The sequence below is a fragment of the Amblyraja radiata genome, chromosome X (genome assembly GCF_010909765.2).
Source record: "Amblyraja radiata isolate CabotCenter1 chromosome X, sAmbRad1.1.pri, whole genome shotgun sequence".
In the NCBI taxonomy this organism is placed as follows: Eukaryota; Metazoa; Chordata; class Chondrichthyes; order Rajiformes; family Rajidae; genus Amblyraja; species Amblyraja radiata.
The window spans coordinates 6,237,799-6,245,290 of record NC_045999.1 but is presented as its reverse complement, the minus strand read 5'-3'; the positions used below and the strand labels follow the sequence as shown (position 1 = coordinate 6,245,290).

The 7,492-nt window shown below is 51.9% G+C and overlaps 1 long non-coding RNA gene across 1 annotated transcript in view; it reads right to left on the bottom strand.

Moving 5' to 3' along the window:
• Window positions 1-6,935, bottom strand: part of LOC116968236 — a 25,225-nt gene extending 18,290 nt beyond the window's left edge. Inside the window, exon 1 of the long non-coding RNA XR_004410428.1 lies at window positions 6,906-6,935. This is a non-coding gene — a long non-coding RNA (uncharacterized LOC116968236). The remainder of the gene's footprint in view (window positions 1-6,905) is intronic.
• Window positions 6,936-7,492: the final 557 nt, after the last annotated feature.

Genomic DNA, 7,492 nt, shown 5'->3' with positions numbered 1-7,492 from the left:
ACTGCAGATGCTGGAAAAACGAAGTTAGACAAAAAATGCTGGAGAAACTCAGCGGGTGAGGCAGCATCTATGGAGCGAAGGAAATAGGCAACGTTTCGTCTCGAAACCCTTTGGGTTTCGACCCGAAACGTTGCCTATTTCCTTTGGGGTTCGTCCCGAAACGTTGCCTATTTCCTTCGCTCCATAGATGCTGCTGCACCCGCTGAGTTCCTCCAGCATTTCTGTCTACCTTCGATTTTCCAGCATCTGCAGTTCCTTCCTAAACAAGTGACTGAGAAGACCATTTTGAAGTAGACCTTATCTATGTATCTCCCACTCCCCTGACATCAGTCTGAAGAAGGGTCTTGACCCGAAACGTCGCCTATTCCTTCTCTCCATAGATGCTGCCTCACCCGCTGAGTTACTCCAGCATTTTTGTCTACCGATGGTTATGGAGGGGTCAATTAAGAATGTGAGTTTATTAGCGGAAATATCCTAATGCCCCTGTCCCACTTAGGAAACCTGAACGGAAACCGCTGGAGACTTTGCGCCCCACCCAAGGTTTCCGTGCGGTTCCCGGAGGTTTTTGTCAGTCTGCTTCCACTACCTGCAACCTCTGGCAACCACCTGCAACCTCCGGGAACCGCACGGAAACCTTGGGTGGGGCGCAAAGTCTCCAGAGGTTTCCGTTCAGGTTTCCTAAGTGGGACAGGGGCGTAACAGCGCGAGAAGCTCCCTGGACATAATTAAGACTCTAACTGCGTGGGGAGCTGGTGTAGAGTTCGGGAGAGTAGCCAGGCTGTGTGTTTTCCTCAGGCACTGCATCTATTTTTCATGAGGCTTTAAGTTGAAGCACTTAGTGGGTGCATCTGCAGCCATTATCCAGGCAAGTAGTGGGGATATCGAGCGCTGGTCCTGAGGTAGCCTGTGCGGCTCGCAAACGCAACGCAAACGTCTCAGCGGGCGGAGACATCAACCGCAGAGGAGCAATCTTTCCGAGAGTTGACACCAAAGACCCTACAGCGAGCAAGATAGACCACTCGATGAAAAAGGACGTAGTACGGTCGTGGGTAATTTCCGGCCCCATTTCCGTAACCGGCTTCCGTCTCCGCACCAAAGATCCCGCCGCAGCGGAGCAAAGATACTAGCGCGGAGACGGAAGCCGGTTACGGAAACATCCTCGTAAAAATAAAAGTTCTTTGGGAAAAATCTTCCCCTCATTTTCAGAATTATAATTTATTAACACAAACTGTTCCCCCGCAACGTTGATTACACTGCGAGTCGGGTCGGGTTACTGAAATGGATGAAAAAAAGGCCCACGTTCCGCTCCGTTGCGTACTACACGTCAGCCCATTGCGTTTAGCAGGAGTGGTCTATCTTGCCACGAAAGCTTTTCACTGTACCTCGCTACACGTGACAATAAACGGAGGTACACAAAATTGCTGGGGAAACTCAGCGGGTGCAGCAGCGTCTATGGAGCGAAGGAAATAGGCGACGTTTCGAGCCGAAACCCTTCTTCAGACTGATGGGGGGGGGGGGGAGAAAGAAGGAAAAGGGGAGGAGGAGGAGGAGCCCGAGGGCGGGCGGATGGGAGGGTGGGAGGAGACAGCTAGAGGGTTAAGGAAGGGGAGGAGACAGCAAGGGCTAGCAAAATTGGGAGAATTCAATGTTAATGCCATCCGGACGCAAGGTCCCCAGACGGAATATGAGGTGCTGTTCCTCCAATTTCCGCTGTTGCTCACTCTGGCAATGGAGGAGACCCAGGACAGAGAGGTCGGATTGGGAATGGGAGGGGGAGTTGAAGTGCTGAGCCACCGGGAGGTCAGGTAGGTTATTGCGGACTGAGCGGAGGTGTTCGGCGAAACGATCGCCCAACCTACGCTTGGTCTCCCCGATGTAAATCAGCTGACATCTAGAGCAGCGGATGCAGTAGATGAGGTTGGAGGAGGTGCAGGTGAACCTTTGTCGCACCTGGAACGACTGCTTGGGTCCTTGAATGGAGTCGAGGGGGGAGGTGAAGGGACAGGTGTTGTATTTCTTGCGGTTGCAACGGAAAGTGCCCGGGGAGGGGGTGGTGCGGGAGGGAAGGGAAGAATTGACGAGGGAGTTGCGGAGGGAGCGGTCTTTGCGGAAGGCAGACATGGGGGGAGATGGGAAGATGTGGCGAGTGGTGGGGTCACGTTGGAGGTGGCGGAAATGGCGGAGGATTATGTGTTGTATTTGCCGGCTGGTGGGGTGAAAGGTGAGGACCAGAGGGACTCTGCCCTTGTTGCGAGTGCGGGGATGGGGAGAGAGAGCAGTGTTACGGGGTATGGATGAGACCCTGGTGTGAGCCTCATCTATGGTGGCGGAGGGGAATCCCCGTTCCCTGAAGAACGAGGACATTTCCGATGCCCTGGTATGGAACGTCTCATCCTGGGAACAGATGCGGCGTAGGCGGAGGAATTGGGAGTAGGGGATGGAGTCTTTACAGGGGGCAGGGTGGGAAGACGTGTAGTCCAGATAGCCATGTGAGTCAGTGGGTTTGTAATGTATGTCGGTCAGGAGTCTGTCCCCTGCGATGGAGATGGTGAGGTCAAGGAATGGTAGGGAAGTGTCGGAAATCGTCCAGGTGTATTGGAGTGCTGGATGGAAGTTGGTGGTGAAGTGGATGAAGTCAGTCAGTTGTGTGTAGGTGCAGGAGGTGGCACCAAAGCAGTCGTCAATGTAACGGAGGTAGAGGTCGGGGATGGGGCCCTGGTACGTCTCGAACAAGGATTGTTCAACGTACCCGACAAAGAGGCAGGCATAGCTGGGGCCCATGCGTGTGCCCATAGCTACGCCTTGTGTTTGGAGGAAATGGGAGGAGTCAAATGTAAAGTTATTGAGGGTGAGGACCAACTCCGCTAAGCGGAGGAGAGTGTCAGTGGCTGGGTATAGGTTGCTCCTCTGGTCGAGGAAGAACCGGAGGGCTCAGAGGCCATCCTGGTGGGGGATGGAGGTGTAGAGTGACCGGACATCCATGGTGAAGATGAGGGGGTGAGGGCCCAGAGAGTGGAATGCGTGGAGGCGGCGGAGAGTGTCTGAGGTGTCTAGAACATAGGTGGGGAGGGATTTGACCAAGGGGGATAGGATGGAGTCAAGGTATGTGGAGATGAGTTCGGTGGGGCACGAACACGCAGAGACAATGGGTCTGCCGGGAAAGCCGGGTTTGTGGATTTTGGGGAGAAGGTAAAAACGGGCCGTGCGGGGCTGGGGAACGATGAGGTTGGAAGCTTGGTCGGGCAGGGCGTGGGAACTGCAGGCTGACTGCTCCCATGGGCCTCCCATCCCGCGGGGGAATAAAACTCGGCAAATTAAAGTCACGCACTTTCTAATCAGCATCTTGTCAGGACATGATTTTTATACTTGTACCGTTAGTTTTTTTTTTTTTTGCAGAACAATACGCGATGGATTCCGTCCTGGAGAATCAGTTATGCACAAGCAGTCTTTTGAAAAGAAGTCATTACAGGCAATAAACAGAATTAATGTCAGGTAATCCCTGAAAGCTTGGCAGCAATCCAGTAATCTACAGCTCCCCAGAGGAGGTCGAAAATCTCATTGTTACCTGTGGCTCTGTAGTTAACACGTACACCCCCAACATACAGTACTAAGAAACATAGACAATAGGTGCAGGAGTAGGCCATTCGGCCCTTCGAGACAGCACCGCCATTCAATACGATCATGGCTGACCCATCCAAAATCAGTACCCCGTTCCTGCTTTCTCCGCATCTCCCTTCATAGAAACATAGAAAACAGGTGCAGGAGTAGGCCATTCGGCCCTTCGAGCCTGCACCGCCATTCAATATGATCATGGCTCATCATCCAACTCAGTATCCTGTACCTGCCTTCTCTCCATACCCCCTGATCCCTTTAGCCACAAGGGCCACATCTAACTCCCTCTTAAATATAGCCAATGAACTGGCCTTCATTCCGTTAGCCCTAAGAGCTAAATCTAAAGGGCCTGTCCCACTTGGCGTCATTTGGCATCATTGCCGGTTCTCTGGATGCTTTCAAGAGAGAGCTAGATAGGGCTCTTAAATATAGCGGAGTCATGCTTGATCAATGGTGTTTTATCATTAATGTTTAGTGTTTTCTGAGTCATTCGTAACTGTCACCGTATGTCATGTTGTTACCTGTGGGTGGAGCACCAAGGCAAATTCCTTGTATGTGAATACCTGGCCAATAAACTTACTTACTTACTAACTTTTAATGCTTATCACCATAATCCCTGAACAATGAACCAAGATGGATGCCCAAACCTCCTTAGTGTAGAAACATAGAAACATAGAAAATAGGTGCAGGAGAATCGAAGGTACACAAAAATGCTGGAGAAACTCAGCGGGTGCAGCAGCATCTATGGAGCGAAGGAAATAGGCAACGTTTCGGGACGAAACCCAAAGGAAATAGGTAACGTTTCGGGTCGAAACCCGAAGGGTTTCGGGACGAAACGTTGCCTATTTCCTTCGCTCCATAGGTGCTGCTGCACCCACTGAGTTTCTCCAACACTTTTATCTACCTAACATAGAAACATAGACAATAGGTGCAGGAGTAGGCCATTCGGCCCTTCGAGCCTGCATCGCCATTCAATATGATCATGGCTGATCATTCAACTCAGTATCCCATCCCTGCCTTCTCTCCATACCCCCTGATCCCTTTAGCCACAAGGGCCACATCTAACCCTCTTAAATATAGCCAATGAACTGTGGCCTCAACTACCTTCTGTGGCAGAGAATTCCACAGATTCACCACTCTCTGTGTGAAAAATGATTTTCTCATCTCGGTCCTAAAAGACTTCCCTCTTATCCTTAAACTGTGTGACCCCTTGTTCTGGACTTCCCCAACATCGGGAACAATCTTCCTGCATCTAGCCTGTCCAACCCCTTAAGAAGCCTGAATGATGGGAATATTGAATTAACTCGATGGGAAATCACAGGTTATTCAGAAAAATAAATAGTATTTCCAAACCGATTCCACTAGCAGATTATCTCAGGCCAATCCTTATTGATTAGCCGGGTGAACAATCAATTGCTGCTGCTGCACTTGGGAACAGGGTCGATATGAGATGTCAGTATCTGAGCGCTCCCATTTTGAAGATGGACTTCTCAATCAATGCTCGTTTACAAAGTCTCCACAGACGGAGAGGCCGAGACGGAGTGGGAAGGTTCCGGAAAATCACGGAGGGTTTTGACAGGGGGGGGGATGCGAGGGGGGAGGGGCATACATTGATCAGTATGGGTGTCAGGGGGGTTATGGGGAGAAGGCAGGCAGCAGAATGGGTTTAAGAGGGAAAGATAGATCAAACGTGCAATCCTGGAAAAGGGGCAGGCAACCGGCTCGGGCACAGACAAGAGCGGAACTCGCTAGCAAAACATGGAGGGGACGGGACGCACAATTTTTTGGCGGCCACGCGTGCATGCGCACACGCACGAGGCTTCGGAGGCTCAATCCAGCGCTAAAAGCGGAGATTTTTAAATCGGGATCACAAAAACTTGTGGGGGGGATGTCCCCCAACTCTCAAAACATGGGGGGGACGTGTCCCCTCTGGCCCCCCCAGGTTTTCCGCCCCTGGGCACAGATAGAACAAAGCGGACTCCCCTACACAGAAAGCACATTGAGACAATCTTTCACCTCAGATAAAAAAAATTTAGATAAAAGCCAGGGTCCCTTTGGCTTTGCTATAAATTCTTGAAAGAGTAACGGGACCGGCCCGATGCGACTCTTAATGCAAGGAACACTCCATTGAAGCTCACACATAAATTAATTTCAGAACTGCGCGTAGTCCCTTTTCTAGTACCACCCGGGTGCGGACGTACCCCCGGAAAAGGGGGCGAGCAGGCAGCCGGCTCGGGTAAAAGCCCTCTTCCGCCTGGCGCCGTGACTAGCGGATGGCCAGCTTGGCCAGGCCCAGGAGCAACCCGACCTAGGACATCTTCTGCCCTCTACCCTCTCCCCGACGCACAGGGTGTCTGAAGATGAGGGCGGTGGGTGTGAAGTCAATATTGGAACAGGGGCTGCGGACTCACACACTCCATGTACACACGTGGTACACAGACTCGCCCAGCGAACCGCGACAGAAGCAGGTAGCGGGGGGCTCCGGGCTGTGGTGATACCCAGGATCGCAGTACAGTTAGATCCCCTCTCGCCCCTGTCCTTGTTACAAGTGTGACATTGCCCACTGCCACATGGGAGGAGGACGCTGGCAGGCACCAGGCCCGATGCCAAATGCCAACAGGAGGTGGCTGACCGCCCGCCCACTTACAGCCACAGGGCCGACCCCTGACCCCTGACCCCTGACCCCTGGGCCGGCAGCATCTCCAGCAGACAGGCATTAATCCATCTCTCTCCGTTTCACCGAGCCTGGACATCACTTACTCACTCAGCCACATATCCCGGCACGCCTGAATGGATGAATCCGGGCACCAGAGCTGCTGTCAAATATCATTTGCTTCGTCCGATCTGGAGATGTGGTAACAATCCACCTCTGTATTCAGCGAAGATGCACAGTCTCTGCTAACTGGCCAATCTAGCTCTCTCTTGAAAGCATCCAGAGAACCCGCCTCCACCGCCCTCTGAGGCAGAGAATTCCACAGACTCACCACTCTCTGTGAGAAAAAGTTCCTCGTCTCCGTTCTAAATGGCTTACACCTTATTCTTAAACTGTGTGGCCCCTGGTTCTGGACTCCCCCAACACCGGGAACATGTTTCCTGCCTCTAGCGTGTCCAATCCCTTAATAATCTTATATGTTTCAATGAGATGCCCTCTCATCCTTCTAAACTCCAGAGTGTACAAGCCCAGCCGCTCCATTCTCTCAGTATATGATAGTCCTGCCATCCCGGGAATTAACCTTGTAAACCTACGCTGCACTCCCTCAATAGCAAGAATGTCCTTCCTCAAATTGGGGGACCAAAACTGCACACAATACTCCAGGTGTGGTCTCACCAGAGCCCTGTACAACTGCAGAAGGACCTCTTTGCTCCTAGAATCAACTCCTCTTGTTATGAAGGCCAACAGGCCAAAACTGCACACAATACTCCAGGTGTGGTCTCACCAGGGCCCTGTACAACTGCAGAAGGACCTCCTTGCTCCGATACTCAAATCTCCTTGCTATGTCGCCATTACAATCGAGCCACTCACATGAGAAGAGAACAACACTCAGTGCAGGGTGAAGTCCAATCAAGGGTCCACCAGTGGGCCACAGGCAGCTGGTCTGCCAGTGTTACCTGTCGCAGCGGGCAAGTGGACTGGAGACGTCACTCACAGGTCAACAAATGCTAGGGCACGTCTCCCTGCCGCTCACCCTTGTCACCCGCTGTAATTGCCCAAGGAAGAGAGTCTGTAATGACTTGCCCAACCCTTCCTGTTATGCTATTGAGTGGCTATAATTGTATTTTAAATAAGTCATTTATATGCAAACTGCGTTCAAGGCAGGCAGCTGGCATCAGAATCAAATCTGCATATACACCATAGGACAATCGATGGGGCAGAGAGAGA